At 31.9% G+C, this 21,806-nt stretch overlaps 1 protein-coding gene across 5 annotated transcripts in view; it reads right to left on the bottom strand.

Moving 5' to 3' along the window:
- LOC130900198 (eukaryotic translation initiation factor 5-like) overlaps window positions 1–21,581 on the bottom strand; it is a 38,282-nt gene extending 16,701 nt beyond the window's left edge. The window contains exons 1-2 of one of the 5 annotated variants that reach the window (XM_057810653.1): window positions 20,875–21,581; window positions 14,591–14,685 (exon numbers count right to left, since the gene is read on the bottom strand). The gene's annotated coding sequence lies outside the window, so the exon portion shown is untranslated. Of the gene's footprint in view, window positions 1–14,590; window positions 14,686–16,757 lie in introns of all 5 variants that reach the window. The other 4 variants (XM_057810650.1, XM_057810649.1, XM_057810651.1 and 1 more) reach the window with 4 other exon arrangements.
- Between the last annotated feature and the right edge of the window lie 225 nt (window positions 21,582–21,806).

Below are 21,806 nucleotides of genomic sequence, written 5' to 3'. Positions count from 1 at the left end.
AACCATACGATTTCAATTTATTTAGAAGGATGGCATGCTAAATCCTGTCAGAAGCCTTCGATATGTCCAGTGTGATTGCTCTGAATTCCACATATTGCTCTACAGCTTTAGTCCATACGCTCGTGACATAGGCCAAGAGATCCCCAGATTGATGATCTATGTTTACGGAACCCATATTTATGGTCGCTGATGATGTTAGCAAACTCAAGTTATCTCAAGTTTTGCTGGTTAAAGATTTTCTCTATGACCTTGACAATGGCTGGGGCTGAACACGGTAGTTGTTGGTAATCATATTTTTCTTATTTTGGTATGGGTTGAACCTGAGGAATATTACAATCTTCAAGGGAAAAGTTTCTTCTATATGACAAAGAAAATAGTTTGCATAGCGGACTTTAGTTCAGCAACGCCTCTCTTCAATATGATTAGTAGTTTTCCATAGGGGCCAGTATTGATATTAAAGCCTTTGAGAAGTTTTGCCACACTAAGTATCGAAATTCTATTTTTGGCATCGAAGTAACAATTTTTTCAGTCAGCGGTGGCATTTTTGACTTATAAAGCCTTATCGGACCGCTTTTGTTACAGACTTTGATCCATTCCGGCAATTGAGGACTTTGTTTTTCTTTATATCGTTCCTTGTAAGCATCTATGGTTTGTTTGCAGGTATTTCTCGAGACAACAAAGTTAATACGATTTTCATGTACTTTTGCTATATTTTCAACTAAAAAATTTTCAAATTGGAAGGAAATAATTTTCTTCAATCATTTTTGATATCATTTATAATAATAAATTTGCTAACACATTATAAACGTATGAAATATATCTGAAATATTTTTTGATGTAATAGAAATCATAATGTATTAGTTCTAACAAACGAGAAAAATAAAAAAATATTACAGACACATAGAACGTGTAATTTTGGTAATGTTGGTGGTAAACTTGGTTTACTATCTTATTAATACGTGGAATAAGTTACTATTTAGCAAAAAAATTGAGTATTGCATTGGATGTTTTGTTTGATATATCGGATATTAACGCTATTGAAATATAAAAAGTGCAAACAACGATAGATTTTCCCAATACGCTTCGTGAATCAATAGTAGCAATACGAACAAGATTTTCCTCAAATTCTAATTTATTCATTCCACCAGCAAAAGTTCCTGCATCCAGTAGGCTAACGCGAACACAAGCATTAGAATTTAGAAATGCCAAGTTTTAGTACAACTTTCAATAATATATACGCTGATGTAGAACAATGTATAGTGGATGGAGTGATAAAGAAGTTGAAACAACTGAAACGTAATCAAGTGAAGATGAAAGAACTGAAATAGAAACAAAAGGTTCTGCTTATGTACCACCTACAAAAATTGTTAGACGTAAACAAATTCAAAATGTAATACATTCAAGGATGACAAAAACCTTAGATACATTCCAAATACCTAACAATGCAGTTTCTATTATTATTGGTGATGTTGCATACATTTTAAGTCATAATGTTAAAGCGTTGTCTAGAATTCATTAGACTGCAACGTGTAAAACATAGAATTACAATTTACAATAGTATTAAAGAGCAATACTAGCATTTCGGTTGGAGTATGTGCTGAATTAGAGAAGCAAATTCTTTTCGTTTTATTGCTCAACAGATTTCATGAACCATAGGTCATATAAATTTTGAATTTGGTATAAAAGATCCAGAAACAGCAAGGTTTATTATTTCTTGGATGAGAAATATTAGATTTCGTAATACCTAAACTTGGAGCTTTACTAGATTTATGGGAAAGAATATCTATGTAATCCTTCGATATGAAAAGAAAATAATTGACAAGTTAACCGCAAATGGTCATTCAGATAAATCACCAAGAATCAATCTATCTGTCGATAGAATCATGTCATCTGAATTATGTTATTTCGTTGCAAATAATATATTTTTTTTTTCGATAGAATATACAATGAAGACATTTTTTACAGACATATACAGCAGCATGGTATAAAAATGAACATTATATTGCTGTAAAAAAGAAATGGTTGAAAAGTTAGTTGTAAATAGTTTCACTGAATGTGGGATTTAAGGAAAAACAATTGTTATGTATATATCAAGGCAATAAAGTCATACTTTTTGTCGCGAGTATGGAGATTAGTTGCCTCGGCAGCTAACCAGACGAATAAAAAAAGGGACTTTTAGTGCCGCATTCCATATTATATTTTTTTTTGCAATAGCCCAGATTCAAAAATACTTGCGAAAATATTTGGAATTGAGGTGATCAGAATAGGTTATAAGTGCCGCGTTTAGTTTCGCTGAATAATTTGATTATTTTTAAAAAAATCTGCATGCAAATCTTATTTCTTCTATTTTATTTATATTAATGGTAACAGAATAGTTTAAATTATTCTTAATGTTAAAACGTTGTGAGTTGGTTGACGTGTAATCGAGTGTTGTTAAACATGAAGTAGATGACAGTTCAGTTACTTTAGTGAGTAGGCACAAAAAAGCGATTTTACTGCCGATTTCTATCGACAAATCGGCATTAATATTTTACTTTACTGCCGATTTCAAAAAAATATTATTCGCGCTCTGGAAAAGCATTGAAGAGATTAACTCGATTTAATAGAAACTATACTAGATACTCAAACAAGTCCACAATTTATTATTTCACTTAGTATTTATGGATTAGGGTGATAATGTCTCTTTAAAATGATTTACAATCTCAAAGGATGTTCCAGAATGCTGTGTGTATGAATTGGCCATGATTTATTGGTCAAAAACTGATATTTGACAATGACATGACAATAAGTTTATTATAGTTGATTTAATTTAGCGTTTAGTACATTTTTTGGTGTCTCTAGGAATTTGACTAGTGATGAAATTATTGATATTATCTGGATATTGGAAGAATGCATTAAAAATGCCTTACTATCAGCAAGAGTATACCATTAAATTCATATTTAATCCAGTCAAAATAGACAAAAATAAGTCATATAAGTCCCCTTCGATCCTACTTCTGCAAAAAATTTTATTCAAGGTCAAAAATTCAAAATGAAGGTTTTTTCCATTTTTCTCGAAAACAGTAAGCATTATCGTGAAAGTATGTCAGACAAAAGTTGTAGATCATACAATTTTCAACAAAAATGGTTTATCACTTTTTCTATTACGAATCACCATTCGTGAGATATCGTGGTTTTAATCATTAGAAAATTCATATTTTACATAATATGCACTAAAATGCATATAATATACGTCACCGGACGTTAAATATAAATGAAAATAAGAAAATATTGGTTTGTGTTACTTAAACAATAAAACTTACATACATTAAATGAAGATTTTAAAATATACGGACTATACTGTTCCTAATTCCCTTCGTCGGTAACCTTGAGTAACATCTGCTATCTACATCATCGATGGAGGGTATCTATTACATCGTGTTGTATGGGATCTAGATGAAACATTTCATACTATTTTTGAAAAATATGTTCAGTATGTACAAAGACATTTTGGTCATAACAGTACGATTATATTTGATGTCTATACTAATCATACAAAAAATATTAAAACTGCAGAACAACGTCGTCGGACTCCAAAAACATCTTCATCTGTTGATATCGTTTTTGATCGATCTATGAAAGTTCCAACAAACCAACAACAATTTCTTGCAAATACTCACAATAAGTCTCGCTTCATTTTAATGCTACGTGAAGAATTTACAGCTACTGGTATTTCAATAAAACAAGCTAATAATGATGCTGATGTCCTTATAATTGAAACAGCAATAGAACAATGGAAAAGTGCAAATACAACTGTTGTTGTTGGGGAAGATGTTGATTTGTTGATATTACTGACTGCACGGACTCTAAATGATAAAATTATTTATTTTTTTAAACCTGGGAAAGCTCAAGTACAATCAACAATATATTCATCACAAAGTCTGACTGCACATCCGAAATGTCAAGCTCATATTTTATTTTTACATTTTACTGGTTGCGATACTACATCAGCAATTTTTAAAAGAGGTAAAACATCACTATTTAAATTGTTTGAGAAACGTAATGATTTAATTCATTGCGTAAAAGTATTTACAAAGATTGACTCTTCTCCACACGACATCGTTACAAATGGAATTCGTTTTCTTTTTGCAATATATGGTGTTCCAAAAAAATTGATTCCATAGACAAATATAGATATTTGAAGTTTGTAAAATATGCATGGAACAATAAAACAGTATAGTTGTCTTGTCTGCCTCCAACATCTGCTTCTGCCTTTCAACACTTGTATTGTGGCTAGGCAATGAGCTGGACCCGGAAGAATGGGGTTGGAAATTAACAGATAATTATTTGGAGCCAATTCAAACTTTACTCCAGCCTGTTCCAGAAAAACTACTCAATACTATTTTTTGTAAATGCAAGACGGATTGTAGGAAAAATTGTGGCTGTCAAAAAGTGAGATTATTTTGTTCGCCAGTATGCATCAATTGTCAGGGTCAGACTTGCTCCAATATTGAAACAAATACAACAGATGAAGATATTTATGATATTAATGAAGAGATTATTGATTCATCCCTTTTCTTAGAACAGCGAACAGAAATTCTGCAAGAAGAGAATGAAGACGAAGAAATAATTGTCGAAGTAGAATTAGACAATCATCTTATATAATGACATGTAGAAAAAAAACCTATTCCACTTTAATCATTAGCAATAATTACTATTTTTTCAATTGATAGGATACGATCTTTCTTTATTACAATAGATTGTGGAGTATACCTACTGGGGAAACCACGTTAAAAAAATTGCTCCAAATACATTACATCATAGGTTGTGCGGAAATGTGTGCATATTATGTAAAATTTTCTAATGATTAAAACCGCGTTATCTCACGAAACTTTTGTCTGACCTACTTTCGCAATAATACTTACTGTTTTCGAGAAAAATAGAAAAAACCTTAATTTTGTACTTTTGACCTTGAATAAAATTTTTTTGCAGAAGTAGGATCGAAGGGAACTTTTGACATTTCATTTATAATGATGTATTTAATGTCTCTGTCAATTTTCAGCTCTATGCGAATTTTGCCTAAGTCAAATGTCTATTTTGACTGGACTAATTTTGCTGAAAATTACTGAAAACTCACGCACAAATGTAAGGAGTATTTCCAGCGAACTAAAACCGAGCTACTTCAGTGTGCAAAAGAATCCTTGACAAAAACAAAATGCGCCCTTATCATATTTTGAAAAAACACTAGCATTTTGTTAGTTTGAGAAAATTTTTCGAATATGTTCTATTTGGAGACGAAGCCACGTTTAATAAAAATGATTATGTTAACATGCAAAACTTTCACTATTATTTATCAACTAATCCATATCACATAGTGACACACAGTCAAACTAGATGGTTATTGAATGTGTAGGGAGGTAGTTTTTCGAATTTGAATGCTGAGATGTATTTAGATTTTCTAGTTAACCAATTACCTCTTCATCATCAAAGATGTGGTTTTTGCTTGATGATGCGCCTGCTCAATCTAATCAATAAATTAATGGTGAACAGAATAAACTATTTCCTGGAAGATAAATCGGATGAAATGGACCAGTGCAGTGGCCATCAAGGTCACCAGATTTAATAAAATTTTTCTCACATTAAGAATTAAGTGTACAAAATATCTCTAACAAGGGAAGAGAGTACGAAAGGTATTTAGGAATGTTTCTATAAAAATGCTTCGTAATATGAATATCTCCTTCATTTGGAGGTCATTTCGAATACCTATGAATATCAAGATACGTATATTGTAGTAAATAGGATAGTTTTTGATTGTTTGATTAGTGTAATTTATTTGTAATATACTCGTTTTTTGTTTGTATGTCAGCAATGATAATGATGTCAGTTTTTGACAAATAAATCATAGCTCTCACAATTAATTGTTAAATGTTTAGATATGGGAAGATTGTGTTGCACATAAAAAGCAAAATATCTCATATAATAATATTAGGTAGAGAAAATGCTCGACAAAAAATGAAGTACTTTTCAATATTGACATAAAAACAGGGCGATTCATTTGAAAAAAACGAAAAATTAATGTATTTTGATTCAATGAATATTAACGAAGTAAATAGATTTTCAGAATTTTTACTACTATTCGAATGCTTTGGCCTCAACAGTCTCATGTTTCAATTTTTCTTACGTTGTACAGGGTATAGAACTTGTTACGATTTTCATGGAAAACATTTTAAATACCCTTAAAACATACCATAATAAAATATAGGGTATTTCATTTAAAAAAATGTAACTTGGATATGACACAGTATTTTATAACACCCTGTAAGATTGTAAATAGTTTTAAAATATGAAGACTAATGATAGCTATAATCCCTCGAATTTTTAAATTGATATCTAAAGAACAAAGGAGGCACTATATTTTATATTTTTTACTTTTTTAATGAGAATTATGATATCACAAATAAAGAAATTTTTTTTTTTTTATTACAAAATTCGCATCAACCGTATATTGGTTATTAGCGATTTAGTAAAGATTAAGTATTTAATCTATGAATAATTGTTAAATCAATTTTATAATAGAGATCTGTTTAAGGTAATTTTTAAGGTAAGTAATGTTGTATTTTGGTCCTAAAATTTCACGTATTGTTCCGAGTGGTAGATTTGATGATGATCTTTCTGAGTTAAGAGATGGACATTCTGCGATTATGTGTTTTATAGTTAATTTGCAATTGCAGTTGCTACATTTTGGTTCGGGTTTCGCATCAAATAAGTAGCTGTGTGTCAGTCGCGTATGGCCTAGACGCAGACGTGTTAGAAGAACTTCATCTCTGCGATTTTTCGGTAGTATTGACCATGGTTTTATTGAGTCTCTCACTTCACGAAGTTTGTGTGTGGATGTTGACCATTTGATCTCCCATTCATTAAACACTTTACGCTTTAAGATTGTTTTAATATCGGTAGTAGTTAAAAAGTTCACGCACTCCGCACTATCACTAATTACAGCTTCCTTAGCCGTCAGGTCTGCCTCTTCGTTTCCTTTTATTCCAATGTGTGAAGGGATCCAACAGAATACTATTTTTTTGTTGTTGTCTTGTATGTATTGCAGTTGTTGCTTGATTTTGATTACTAATGGATTTGTGGTGTGAATTTTTTGAAGACTTTGGATTGAGCTAAGAGAGTCTGTGAGTATGACATGATTAGGCTCGTTTGATGAAGCGGCGAAGTGGGTAGCTCGATATATTGCGTATAATTCAGCAGTGAAAGTGGATAGGGTTTGAGGAGCTTTTATCATATATTTGGAGGTTGGTGTAATGATTGCGATCCCCGTACCGTCTTGAGATGTTGATGAGTCTGTGTAAATATGTACAAAGTTTTTGTACTCATTGAGTATGTTATTTAAGCGTCCTTCGATTAGCTTATGGTTGGTGTGGTGTTTGTCGAAAGAGGTGAGATGGGTAATGAATTTCGTGCTTCCTATTGTCCATGGTGGAGTTTGAGAAGATTCGATAGGAAGGCATTCAGGAATAAAGAAATTTAATTCGCTTAGATATGATCGAATTCTAGCATAGAAAGGTTTGGGGGTTCTGGGTTTATTTGAAAAAAGATTTGGGAAGTTCTTGGAGAAGCAGTTTTGGAGGGTCGGATTGGAAGGATTGGATTTTAGTTTGGCTGCATATGTAAGGCTCAAATATATTCTTCTGTCTCCCAAGGATGGTTCCCCTGATTCGCAGTACAGACTTTCCACTGGTATTGTTTTGAATGCACCTGTTATCAAACGTAAGGCTGAGTTGTGAAAGCTGTCGAGTTTTTACAGTAGCGATTTGTTTGCTGTTGAATATACAATTGATCCATAATCCAGTTTTGATCAAATAAGTGTTCGGTACAATGTTAGTAATGTTTGTCGATCTGCACCCCATTCTTTGTTCGTTAGCGTTTTCAGTAAGTTCAGTCGTTTGTTGCAAGTTAGGAGAAGGTTTCTAATATGGTAGTTCCAGCTTAGTGTGTGGTCGAATAATATTTCGAGAAATTTTATTGTTGTTTCCATTTTTATGTCTTCATTATAAAGTTTCAGTACCGGTATGTTTGGTATGTTCTTTTGTCTTGAGAAAAGAATATAGCGAGTCTTTGTAGTTGAAAAATTAAAACCAGTTTTTTGAGACCACAGTTCTAAGTTATGGATAAAAGCCTGACTTTGTGAGAAGAGGTTTTTAATATTTTTTCCTTTACAGTAAACAACTAAGTCATCTGCATATAGTCGAGCTTTTACTGGTAACTTTAAGTTTTTTAGGATGTCGTTGATTGCGATGATAAAGAGTGTGGGACTTATGATTGATCCTTGGGGTACACCATTATTAAAATATGTTTTTTCGGAGGTGGTGCCGTTGGTTTTAACTTTAAATGTTCGATTTCTCACGAAGTTTTTGATAAAATCCAGGCAGTGACCATGTATGTTGAATTCGTATAATTTTTTTATGATGTAATCATGCCTTGCAGTGTCAAAAGCTCGGTTAATGTCAAAGAAAATAGCTAGACAGCTGCTTTTTAGGGCAAATGCTTCGTTGATTTCACTTTTCAAGTCTATTATGTTATCCAGGGCTGATCTTTGTTGTCTAAATCCGCTTTGTTCCGGTATAATAAGGTTTCTTTTTTCTAGAGTCCAGAGCAGTCTGTTGTTTATTATTTTTTCCATTAGTTTGCACATAGCACATGTGAGTGATATAGGTCTATAGGATTAAGGATGGGTTCTAATGGTTTGTGGTTTCAGTATAGGAATTATTATGGATTCACGCCATTTTTCAGGAAAGTTATGCTGCAGCCAGATGGTATTGAACAGGTTAAGGATGTATTCGTGGGCAATTAAGGGGAGATGTTTCAAGAAGACAACTGCTATTTCATCTGGTCCTGGTGACGTTTCTTTCAGGCTTGAAAGAGCTTCATCATATTCTTGGGTGGTAATAGGTAAATTGATGGGTTCGTTTTCATCGAATTGTATCATTACCTCATCCTTTTCTTCTCTCTCATGGGTAATAACAGTATCATCGGAATTGCGTGTGATGGAGCGGTTTTTGTAAGTGGTAGCTAGTATTGAGAATATTTTGGAGTTATCTGTAGTTGTGCGTCCGTCTTTCTTTAGCATTCTTATAAAGTCCTGATATTTTTCTCACTCTTTCCCATACCTCCGTCATGGGTGTTTCAGAATTTATTGTAGGGACATATTCTGTCCAGGATTTGCGTTTAGCAGTTTTTATTCGGCTCGGGTTTACAAAAATTCGATTTTGTTTGCTGATGTATTGTGTCTTTTATATCTATTGAAAGCTTTTTTGTTGCTCTTTATTGCTGATTAGCAGTCACTATTCCACCACGACACAGGATTCCGTCGTTTCAGATGTGTAGTTCTTCCGATTGATATGTTTGCTGCTCGCTGAACAATACTAATAAGGTTTTCTAAAGCTTCGTCTATATCTGTTATAATTGTGTAATTTGTCAAACTTTCTGAGATAATTGTTTTGAAAAGAGCCCAGTCTGCTTTTTTTAAGTTCCATTTTGGATATAAGTCGTAATTGTGATTTGGTTTTCTATTGTTATGAATGACGATTGGATAGTGGTCACTGTTGTAGGTATAGTCCAGCCGGTCCCAGGAAAGAGCTGGAGTCAAAGTTGGGTCACAGATAGTGAGGTCAATACATGAACCCTGTCCTGATTGTATGTTAAATTTAGTTGGCTTCCCATCATTTAAGATGGAGAGATTTACGTCATCAAGATTATCTCCTAGTAAGCGACCTCTGTGGTTTATTGATGTTGATCCCCACAAGGTGTTATGGGCATTGAAGTCTCCGACTATTATTCTAGGTTGAGGAATTTGTTCCAATAATTCATTTAATTCTTTAGCATCTACTTGATATGCTGGAGGGATGTATACATTGCATATATTTACTTTTGGATTAGTGTGTAGTTCGATAGCTACGGCTTCAAGGTTTGTAAGGATCGTGATTTCTGCAGCGTGGATGGATTTTTCCACAAATATTGCTACTCCTCCGCTAGCTATTTCAGCATTTATTCGGTTCTTGTAGAAGCTGTTAAATTGCCTGAGTGGTTCGTTGTTATTGTATTTGAAATTAAAGTAAATTATTGGTTCAGTTAGTTAATATTTGTTTGAGATGATTCACTTTCTGTTTCTGAGAGGTCCGTTTCTGGTATGTTCAATTGTAGGTGAGAAAACAGTTTCTTCTTGAGTTTAGTGCATCTGCTTTTGATAGATCTGTGCTCAAAGAAAGGGTAAATTTTTGTTAGCATGTCTATTAATCCAGTAAAATCATTTGTGTAGTTCTTTATTATACTAATTGGATCAGATGAGCCGTAGACATTTTCAAAAAGGTCAGATATCTGGTTGTGGTCCAATATGAAAGGAGGATTCTGTTCTGAAATGACTTTTCTAAATGGTTCCATGAGAATTTCTGTAGAGATATCTGGTTTATTTTTAGGCTTTTTACTTGGCATATTTGGTTTGGGGAAAGACGGTTTCTTAGGGTTCTCTGGTTTAATTCCTTCTGTTTGAGAAGGAGGCGTAATTATTTGCTCGTAGTTGCGTTTGGTGCTGTTTTGCGGAATTTCTTTTATGTTTATGGGGGGTATATTCTGGGAGTGAGATGTTATAGGGGTTTCTGATGGGATCTTGGTGTGTGCTTGTGGAGTATTGGCTTCGGTATTTTGGGGCTGCTGGGAAGGTTGGGTGGGGTTTTGTGGTAGTTCAGCTATTTGGGGTTGTTCATAAGTTTGTGATTGGAAGTTTTTACAGTTTGCTGCAGTATGACCTGGTTTTTTACATGTAAAACATAGTAGACGGTCTTGGGATAGGTAAATTCTGTAGCTGGTGTTCTCGTGTGTAATCATTAGACAATCGGGTATTTGGATTGTGGATGGTGAAATAAAGATTTGTCTTCTGAAGCTGTAGATGTGGTTATATTCCGGAATTGTGGAGCTAATTTTGAGGAAAGATATTGGTGAGAGTGTATTGAGGCCTATTTTGTTAAGTTCATCGATTAGAGCTGAGTGTGGTATGGTGGGGGATACATTGGAGAGTATCAATCTTTCGGTAGGTGTTATAAGCTTTCGGGCTTGGATCGAAGTGTTGTTGATAGTGACCTTTATGAAAGGTCATGAAGCGGTCTACAGTATCTTCATTTGCGAGGTACATCCATATTCTATTGTTTGATAGCCTCGATGTGAATAGTATATTTTTTGGACCGATTAGTTCTCCAAGTGATATCAGGTAATCTTGAATTTTCAGGTTATCAACAGCTGGAAAAACTATTGCTTGATGTAGGAAATTGTGGTTGACTAAGTATAGATGAGTATGTTTTTGTAGGGTTTATATTATGAGAGCTTCTGTAGTCAGAAGTCCCAACATTTGTATTTTGCATCATTAATTTTAGAAATATTTCCGCTTTGATTCTAGAGTGCGGACCTGTTTTGGCACAGGCCACTTCATATCAAGTTGATAAGAGCTGGTTTGTTTTTTTTTGTGAATTCTCCTTCCAAACCGGTGAGGTGTAAAATTGATAGCGCAGTGTGTAACAAATTCACTGTTTTAGTATGAATGTATGAGATTTTACTTACTGTAATGTCTATGAGTTAAGAACACTTCTAAACGATTCTATCTATAGTTTCATAGATTTTATGGTAACTATCGAAAAAGAGTTATTTTTATAGGAACTGACACTTTCACTGTTAACGTTACGGTTGCCAGAGCCGAGCAGAGAGAAAATTAATTCCTTTCAATTTATGTGCAAGTAGAAAAACTCGTTTCAACATTTTGTAAGATCAGTGAAAATTAATATTTTTGAGTGATTTTTTAAAAATTATCTATATTTAATGTACCGTATAAGGTAGTGTTTTCAAAAAGTAAATTGCAGTTTTTCAAATTTCTAAAAAACCAGTTTGAAAATTTTTCAAAATTTTTTTAAATTTCGTCTTTCATAGCTACTGGAGTCGTGCATTTCATCCAAAAAGAATTTAACAAAAAAATTCTGGAAATGACAGCGTAGATGAAAATGCTATTCAAAGTGTAGATTCTACAACAACAAGGCGAAACATTCACAGACAGAAGCTTGAGATAGTAAAATAGTAACGGCCCCAGTCTTACAGGAAAATTCCGATTCCCAAGTTGTCCAAGAAATAGAAGATGCTGAATATTTCTCTGTAGAAAAGGAAAATTTTTAGAAAAGTAGCGTTTTTGCTGGTTACGGTCTTAGGAGGTAGTCGAAAAACAGTGTACGTATGTCTCGATAATTCAGGAAAGAACGAACGAAGGAATGGAAGTATCAGAATATGGGTGTGAAATCCAATGATGCTACGAAAAACATTTTTAAAGTAGTGGAAGATGATCAATTTGTTGTTGATAAATTTGGTATTTTAGATGTACTTCCATATCCTAAAATAAGAGATCAAAATGGTATAGTTATATACACATTTCAAAAACGTTAGACCATTTACCTAAATTTAAATTAACTTTTGGTTTTTTTAGAAATTATATATTTTTTCTATGATCTTCTAACTTTTTCCTTTCTTACCTTGGACAACTATTTGATATATAGATATTTTATTTGGTTAATCTTGTTAAAAACACATTCCTTTTTTTATTTAATAAAGATTTTCAATATTTGATGAATGAGCCGCTGCCAACAAAATTATGTTTCCTGTCTGTGAAATATTTTTGTATGAAAAAGCTGCTTATCACATGGATATAAGATATTTTAAATTTCTTTCAGCTTAGAAACTTTTATTTTGTTGGCTACAGTATAAAGTGTTTGACAGTGATCAATTTCACCCAAGCGATTAATTTTATTCCGAGATATTTGAGAATGAAGAACTTTAAAAGTGTCGAGAATATTTAACCCGGCGTCAAATGGATCATTCTACATATTTGGTTGGATTAGTAGTTGCTACATAAAAGAGGTGATCAAATTCGACCTAAATCAAATGTGAATTTGATCAGGTCCATTTTGGTATTTTTTAAAGAAACTGGAGATAATTTGAAAATTGTGGTGCTCAGAATCTCTATAAATCAATCAAATAAAGCCATCTGAATTTTTTTTAATAAATATCTTACAATATCTTAAATATTCTATATATCAAACAAAAATTTTAATAATAAATCTAGTCCCAAACTACGGCACACAATTTCTAGCACTATTTTTTACGAGGATGGTCCCAGAAGTACCTGGCATGGCGGTAGTTGCGAGATAATAGATATATAAATACGACTGGATTAAAAAGTACACAATCTATACAGCATATGTTTTAAGTCTGAAGACACCACGTTGTTTACTATTTGTTCGGCAGCCATCTATAGTGAACATTTTCAGTGAATTTATAAACATGGAACAAATTGGTCATTCTTTTGTGATACAATAGATTAGTCCAACTAATATAAAGGCTGAACTAGATTCTACTATGGATGAGACTGCTCCTTTGTTATCAACAGTAAAAGATTGGGTAATAGAGTTCAAAGAGTTTAATCGAGGCCATACGTCCTGCGAAGACCAGTCTTAAAGCAAATTCACACTGGATGATCGTCGACTGAAAGTGCGCGATCTAACAGACATGGTAGGCATTTCAAAAAGTGGAGTACATCGCATATTAACATAAATTTTGGACATGAGAAAGCTGTGTGCAAGATGAGTGCCGCGTTTGCTCTTAATGTTTTTCGCTGTTTCTTAACCATAGATGGAACATGGGTCCATCACCCGAAACAAAAGTACAATCAAAACGATGGACTGAAAAACCGGCTCCAAAGAAGGCAAAGACCGTTCCATCTGCAGACAAGGTTGTAGCATCGGTTTTTGGGATGCGCGTGAGATAATTTCCATTGAATGTCTTGAAATACTTAAAAATATTCAACGGTGAGTATTATTGCAACATTTAAGCGAAGAAATCAAGCAAAAACGGCCGCATTTGGCTAAGAAGAAAGTGTTATTTCATCAAGACAAGGCACCAGCTCACACACCCGTTATTGCAATGGTCAAAATTGATGAATTAAAGTTTGAATTGCTACCTCATGCACCCTATTCATCATATTTAGTCCCATCGGATTATTTTCTGTTACAGACTTAAAAAAATGCCTCGATAGTCAAAGATAAAGAGGTGATGTCGGCAGTTAATGGCTATTTTGAGTGTATGTAGCTAAAATGAGATTGCGTTGAAATACAAATATATTTGTTTCCAAAATTTTTGTGTTTTCTTTGTTGGGTCAGGTACTTCTGAGACCATCCTCGTATAGTTCAAATGAAAACCGCCTGGCTAACGATATGAGTTTTTTATGCATATCATATTTTTTATCCTAACCTATCACATTATCAAGTACGCGAATAGAAAAATCAAACTTTGCAAATATGGACAATCTAATATATACCGTATTTGATTTTAAAAAATCCATCAGTGCAGCCTCTGCACTTTTTTTTAATAAAATTTCAAATATAGCAAACATGCAGCATCTGTTGAATCTTCTTACCACCTTTTTTTGTTTATGACATATTCAGATCATATTTCGATTTTATTTTATATATTATTGTAATTACTTCAATATGTTCTCTAGTTTAATTTGCACGCGACTCACCTGTAACAGTTAAGCTCATATCGCAACAAAGTCATGCACCTCGCTTGTTTGGGTCGTGAATTCCCAACTATGCCTTTTGATAATACCTAATGTCTCTAAAAAAGAAGTTTCTGTTAATAGTAAACATTATAAAACCATCATTTATTTTTAGAGCTTAAGAAATAACAGTACTCCTCAACCCCTAATCAAAAATTCCTATTCTCCAATACAAATTTTATCGTATTATAAAATTTCTAAATATACGGATTGGAATAATAGCAAACAATACGATGGCTAAGGGGTTCAAGTTTATATAGTGGATGAGAAAAGTATGAATTATGGAGGTAAGGAGAACCGTCTTGAATGGAGAGAAAGCTGAAAAAGTACTCAAATTATTATTCGAAGATTCACCAAAACCGCGCTAGTGAGGTATGCTGGCCGAAAAAGTTAATAATTTACTTGACGGTGTAGTTGAAAAATATACAGTATTTAAAATCTCAACTACTTACGTAGTCAAAAATCATTTGGCAATTATAACTTTTAAATTTTTTGATATTAATACGCTTTTTCAAAAACCTTATTATAATGTTGTCAATTTATTGACTTTATTGTTGTTAAAATAGTTATTACATTAAAATAAGAATTTAATTTAATATTCCACACTAATAATTTCTGATGCCGTTTTATAAATTTTTCCACTTGCTACTAGAGCGCCCCCTTAATTTTATCCCTTTCAACGGACACTTTTTGATGCACTAAGATGGTTCTCGTTACCTTCATGTTTCATAAATTGTAGGTAAAGTCGAAAGCACAGGTTTTCACTAAAGCTACAAGATCTCTCTGACTATACAATAAATAAGTTATTTCACTTATTACATAGAATAAAAATAAATAGGAAGTTTGAATTCTTTGACTTAAGCTTAGGACTTTTGTTGCTTTACATTTGACAACTATTTCAGAATCTCTACGGGAGGTAGCTACCCTTTCCTGTTCCTTTCGCAGACAATATGGACAATTCCAAGTTTATAATAGACAAAATCAGTAGAGTTTTCGGCACAGAAATTATTATAATTAATGATTGTACGTAGGCAACAAATAATCATACAAAACATATTTAAATATTTGAACTAATCACTAAATGCAAAGTGAAGAAATGACAATACATATTGCAATAATTTCTTTTTTAGCAAAAAACATTATTAAATCTACTATTTATGACCAAATTACTGTTAAAATTAAATGAACTGAATGGAAACTTAGAAATGTGGACCTAAAGTAGGTTTTCGATGGATATACCACTTTACCAACCAATTTGTACTGAATTCTGCATCCGCCCGAAGATAATTAAAATCATAGAAACACGTAAAAGCTTTCAAAACTTCCGTGAATCCCACTGCTCGCAGATAAAACAATTTTATGTTTTGACTATGAAGGGTATATAGGTACTTCTACTCTCCATTGTTTTGACGAAGGTCATTCATAGAATCTTATATCCAAAATGAAAAGTCAATCAATTTTTTACAGATTACATTATACTAATCATATTTTTGGTTATATTAAGTTATTATTTTTAATTTATCACCAATAAAATATTCGGTTTCCTCATTCATTTTGAAAGAAAAAATACCAATGTACAAATAAATATTGATACAAATATAAATAAAAAATTTCGGGTTGTTTATTCAAATACCTAGCGGCATGACAGCAAATGTAGATAAAATTTTCTGTCTACGAATGGTGAGGTAGATGAGGCTTGATAGGGACAGTGTAGCCACATGAGAGGCCGCCATGTTTAACCCAAACTACGAAATAAATTAGTACCTTATATGTTTAGTTAAAAGTACTATTAAGCTCTTGAGAATTTTTTTATTGGGTATTTGAGAATATTTCGATTTTATAAGCGTTATTATGAGAAGAATAAATACTAAATCAGCAGAGTTTGAGTTAAACACGGCGATCAATGTCATGTTGCCACACTGTCTCCATTAAGCTAATGTATTATGAATCGGCATTTATTCTTAGAAAGATCCTTACATACAAATTTCCTCTAATCTCTCAATTTCGGACTGTCACATTAAAAATTTTTCTTTTTTAAATTATTACTAGGTTACTAAATTATTATTTGCGAATATTACAATTATTTAGGTATACACTAGTAATAATAAATATCAGTTAAAAGTTCCCTTACCTTTAATTTTCTCTATTCAAAACGATGCTATGTATAATCAACACTTTTCATAAAATGGAAATAGAGGATTTGACAGATGACAAGTGAGAACAATAACTAGATGTCGTATTTTTATATAAAAATAATTTACCTCAAATATTTACTCATTCCAGAATTATCTATATTCATTACAAAAATTTTGAAAAATTACTGCGATATGTATTCATCAGGTTTGCAACTTTTTCTCTTGAAATTAATATATTAATACAGTTGAAATATTTAATTCTTGAAGTGGAGCGTTAGCTGGATACTATGCATACCGTCAATGCGCCGGTAGTTCAACATTGATAATAAAAGTGATATGATCACAACATAATTTTCGATTATAAAAAAATGACAAAAAGTGACAGATATATATTATTCATTTTTTTAATAAAAAATCTTTGTCAAATTAAGTAATAGGTATCAACCATTCTTTGCAAAATTAAAATTTCATTAATCAATATTTCTAAATGTCCTTGTTGGGCTTTATCCATATATTTCTTGCTTTTTTCGATATCTATCATACACAATATAGTATTTGAAACTAACACTTCCTAATCTCCCCTTCTCTTCTAGAATATTAAATACACAAAACAAAAAATAATTAGATTATTATATACAAAAAACTACAACTGTGAAATCCATGTACCTATCTTCATTACAATGGTCTCTTATTACATCAGGCATCCAGCTATTTATTGGATTTCACACTAATTAGCTTGATCCTGATCAAATGACAATCTGTAAAAACTTCTATTATTCAATTTGATTTCTATTTTATGGATTTTCTTCAAATTGTTTACTAATAAAAAACCAAGATCCTTGAGCTTTTTTTTCAAGAAAATTCTGTACCATATTTTCTGCTATTCATTGTTAATTTTGAGTCTGTATAAATCTGTGCACGAAATCCACTTTCTCTTCTTTTTCCCTGTTTCTTAAGTAATTTTCTATTAAACTTCTGAAGATTCTTTAGTAAATGATTTATCCACAATTACCTTATAAATGAAATATTATCCACATTTATGAACCATACAAATTACAACTGTATTAAATAATAGAGAATACAATTACTCTAACCTAATTAATAGTTGAATAATGAGAAATATAATATTGAATTAATCACATTTCACTTTTTTATTTTTAGTATTTACTAACATAATTCTCTTTCTTGAAACGAGATATAAGTACCAGGAGAACCTATAAGAACGTAAAATCACTGTCAAAGCAGAATATCACATCATTTTATTCCTGTTTCTGAATGACTATGTTTATGAATAAAATATTGCATTGTATGCTGTTTTCAATCCATTTCGAATAATAACATGAATAACTATCATGATAAGAGGAAAGACATAACATAATATTTTACATTGTTGCCAGATTGTACTTTTTTTCTAGTTGTTAAATGGTATTAAATGTTATATCAAGTTCAAGTATGAGATTTTCAACAATGTTCATAATTTGAGGCATAAAAGTGTGAGGTTGTAGTTATAGGTATCCTTACCTGAAAGTGTAGTACATAAGTGAGCCTAAGCGTATACATACACCTTTCCATTGACTCAAATCATGATGTAAAGACTACAAGGTGTGTTCTTGCGCAGCCGGATAGCCACAGCCAATGAGAGGCTTTCCCACTATCGGCCATATTGTTCTTCTGGCCAATCAATTCAATGCGGGAATTTGAATCTTTTCGTTTTAAGTTTGTTATGAACTAAACGTTGAGCAACGATTGTGATACAAAAATATCAAAAATTAATTCCTGCATATGGTAAATTGGGCTTGGTTGAAAGTTATTTTAATAAAAACAATTCTCAAATTAATGTGAAATCAATAATTTCAAATACATTGCAAAACTTTTTGCCATGTAACGAATTTTAACAAGGAGAATTAGATAATAAGTAAAATGTATTGTGTGTTTTTTAACAATTTATTAATAAAACAAATTGTAATTATGGAGCTACTTACAAATATTTTATAGTGACACAGCATTTCTGCTATTTTTTTTACTATCATGTTGAATTTTCACTGGTAGATAGATTGTCAGTTGGTACTGCATCTTTGGATAGCACATAGACATTTGAATCTCCACTAACAATCAAGTGCTCGGGCTTTTGCACATAGCAACTTTTTTAAAATGATGATGTGCACATTCTCATTATTCAAACAATAAATATCTTTACTACTACCATTCTTATTGTTATTTGTGGATGAAGGTACAGAACAAGAAGACATTTTAATTTCAATATCTACTCTATACACTCAATGTAAATAAATATAAATCAGTTAGCTGGTGACAGCCTATATGGCGGAAAGTGGGACTGCGCAGTAGAGGTCGTAAATTGGTCTTAGGTAAGAACACACCTTGTAGTCTTTACATCATGGCGACTCAAATTTTGAGTCGAAATTGACCGTATCAACGATTTTACCTCAACTGAACTATCTATTTACTTGTGTAAAGTGCGTTAAAGACAATTAATATTCGATGAGATCTCGATCAACCCTCATTCCTTATTAATAATATAAAATGATTAATTGAAGAGCTCTGGCCAGTGCTTTACTTTATTTGGAAGATGAAAAGAGGAAAAGAAAATGAAGACACTCTGTTCATCCTATTTTCGGCAACAGATTAATAAATGGAGTTCCATGGTACTTTGAAGAATTGTCCTGATAATTTTTTCGACTTTCACTGAATTACTGAAAGAAGTATCAATTAAATCATTTTTATGATTGGTCCACACATAAGTCTTGTTTAACCCATCTTGAGAGAACTTCTTGACATAATTTCTACTATATTTTATTTAGATTAACGTCTAAATATTTCTTAAATGACTTAACATACAGGGGCGATAGTCAAGCGATCTTGAATGTCCTGAAAGCTATTAAGTGCATATCCAAGAGTGCAAACAAAGCCTAAAAGCATTAGCTACCAAAAACAAAGTTATCCTAATTTTGCTACCAGGCCAACAGGCTATATCACGCAAAGAGGAAACAGGCTTATCAAAAAAGGGACGACTGCAGCATATCTAGTATCAGAGCCCAATTGTGGTCTCATGAGAAGCCACATGAATAAAGAACTGAACAGATGGCTAAATAATGAGAAGGCAGTTGATGTGTTTTCATGATTTTTTAATCGAACAACTATCAGCTGAGCTGTATGCACATTCCCATTTGATATATAGACTTTTGTCAAACAACCAAATATTTGCGCAATTAAAAGTTGTATATATATGCCTATCCTAACATCTGTGGCATTTTTTGGCATTGTTTTAGATATATATATATATAGCTTTTCTTTTGCAAATTATCTGATTTTTTCCAAATTGAGCTGATAATATCAGCTTACCTGTTCTAACTTTGAAATGGTGGGTCAAATAGAATGATAAACTGAGAAATTCAATCAGTTTATTGTATTCTAATCCAAAATGCACTTGTCAATAAGAAAGTAAAATAAAAATAAATTCGCAAATCTTAATCACGATGTTAATCACTAGGCACTAATAAAAAAATAAGTTAATATACATTCAAACTTTTTATTCATTTGTCAAATAACTGAACTGAGTTAATTCCGTAAAACAAAAGTTGGTACTGAATCGGTAAGGAGGGATGTATATATCTCAATTAATCCGACTTCATTAAAATTAAATGGGACATAGTTTTAAATGATCTACACTTAAAATAAATAGTTCAAATTATCTGAGATTTCATGCAAAGAAACAATAGATTGAGGATGTAACTGAAGTCTTAACTCAATCCCAAATACTCAAGATATGTGAATATTCAATTTCCAACAAAAAATATTCAAAGACATTTATGACAACACATGCAATAGAAAATAAATAAAATATTATATATCAGTATATACTTGTAGCAAAGTAAAATTTTATTCTTTTCATATATAGATAATATATTGAAGACAGTGTTTGAAAAAATAGGTTTAGTACATTTGTGTAGTGAGTTTAATGAAAATAAGCTTTCGTTAAAATTTACATAATAAGTACGACATAAGATTTATTGCAGATTTGTGAATGCTCAAATTATTCCTATATAGGGATAATATAATGTTTAATTTAATATAATGATAGCTTAAATTACTCACCGTTAGATAATCCAGAATATTTATATTAAATAATCCAAACACTATGGTAAACGAACGTGAAAGAGTTCAGATTGTAACGAAAGATTTCTTACTTCTGAGAGGTTACTTGATTTAATAACACACAAAAAAATATAAAGATTATGCCAATAGGAATACTTGGTAATCATGAATAATTTCACAAGATGTGGAGTATCGATTAACTTTAAAAACATTCCAAGAGAAATTATTAGTTTTTTCATAACAAATCAACCACCGTATTACAAAGTTAGGTTAAAGATGATGCTGTTTATAAATATGCATAGTTGCCACAACCATTTACAATATCAAAATTGAAATATACGCGAAAATCCCTTTTTTCGTTCATTAATTTTAAAGAACAAAATAATTTTCGCAAGGGAAATATTGTGATTGCTGAAAATGTAGTGAACATTCTAACTTAAAACAGTTTATATGTAAATAATGAAACACATTCTTTCAAAGTTCTTGAACTTTTTCCTCTCTTTGTAGAAATATTTGTAAAATATTGGGATGTTTGAATTTGACGGGATGGGACAGGAAAATGTCAAAATTGCCAGCAGAGTAGTTAGACAGGAAAATTGTGTTGTATATGTTTGAGTAAAATAACACTTAATACGGTTTCAATATTATAACATTGTTTTATAATAAGCCGGTGAGTTTGGCAGGAATTAAATCGACACCTATCTTACGCTTATAAGTAGTTGACTCTCATTGGGATCCAATGTTTATGTCATAGAGGGTAGATGGCTATCTAGCATCTGTGGTTTATATACGAACTACTTTTATAAAAGAAGAAGATAAATACCACAGATTTGCCAATATATCTTTTAAAATTGACAGGAGCAAAAGAGTACGAGTCTCTTAAAACCGAATATGTAATACTATTATATGGACAGTTTTTGTAAGTGAAATGT

The sequence above is a fragment of the Diorhabda carinulata genome, chromosome 12 (genome assembly GCF_026250575.1).
Source record: "Diorhabda carinulata isolate Delta chromosome 12, icDioCari1.1, whole genome shotgun sequence".
In the NCBI taxonomy this organism is placed as follows: Eukaryota; Metazoa; Arthropoda; class Insecta; order Coleoptera; family Chrysomelidae; genus Diorhabda; species Diorhabda carinulata.
The sequence above is the reverse complement of the archived record's forward strand: the minus strand, read 5'-3'. Positions and strand labels throughout refer to the sequence as shown.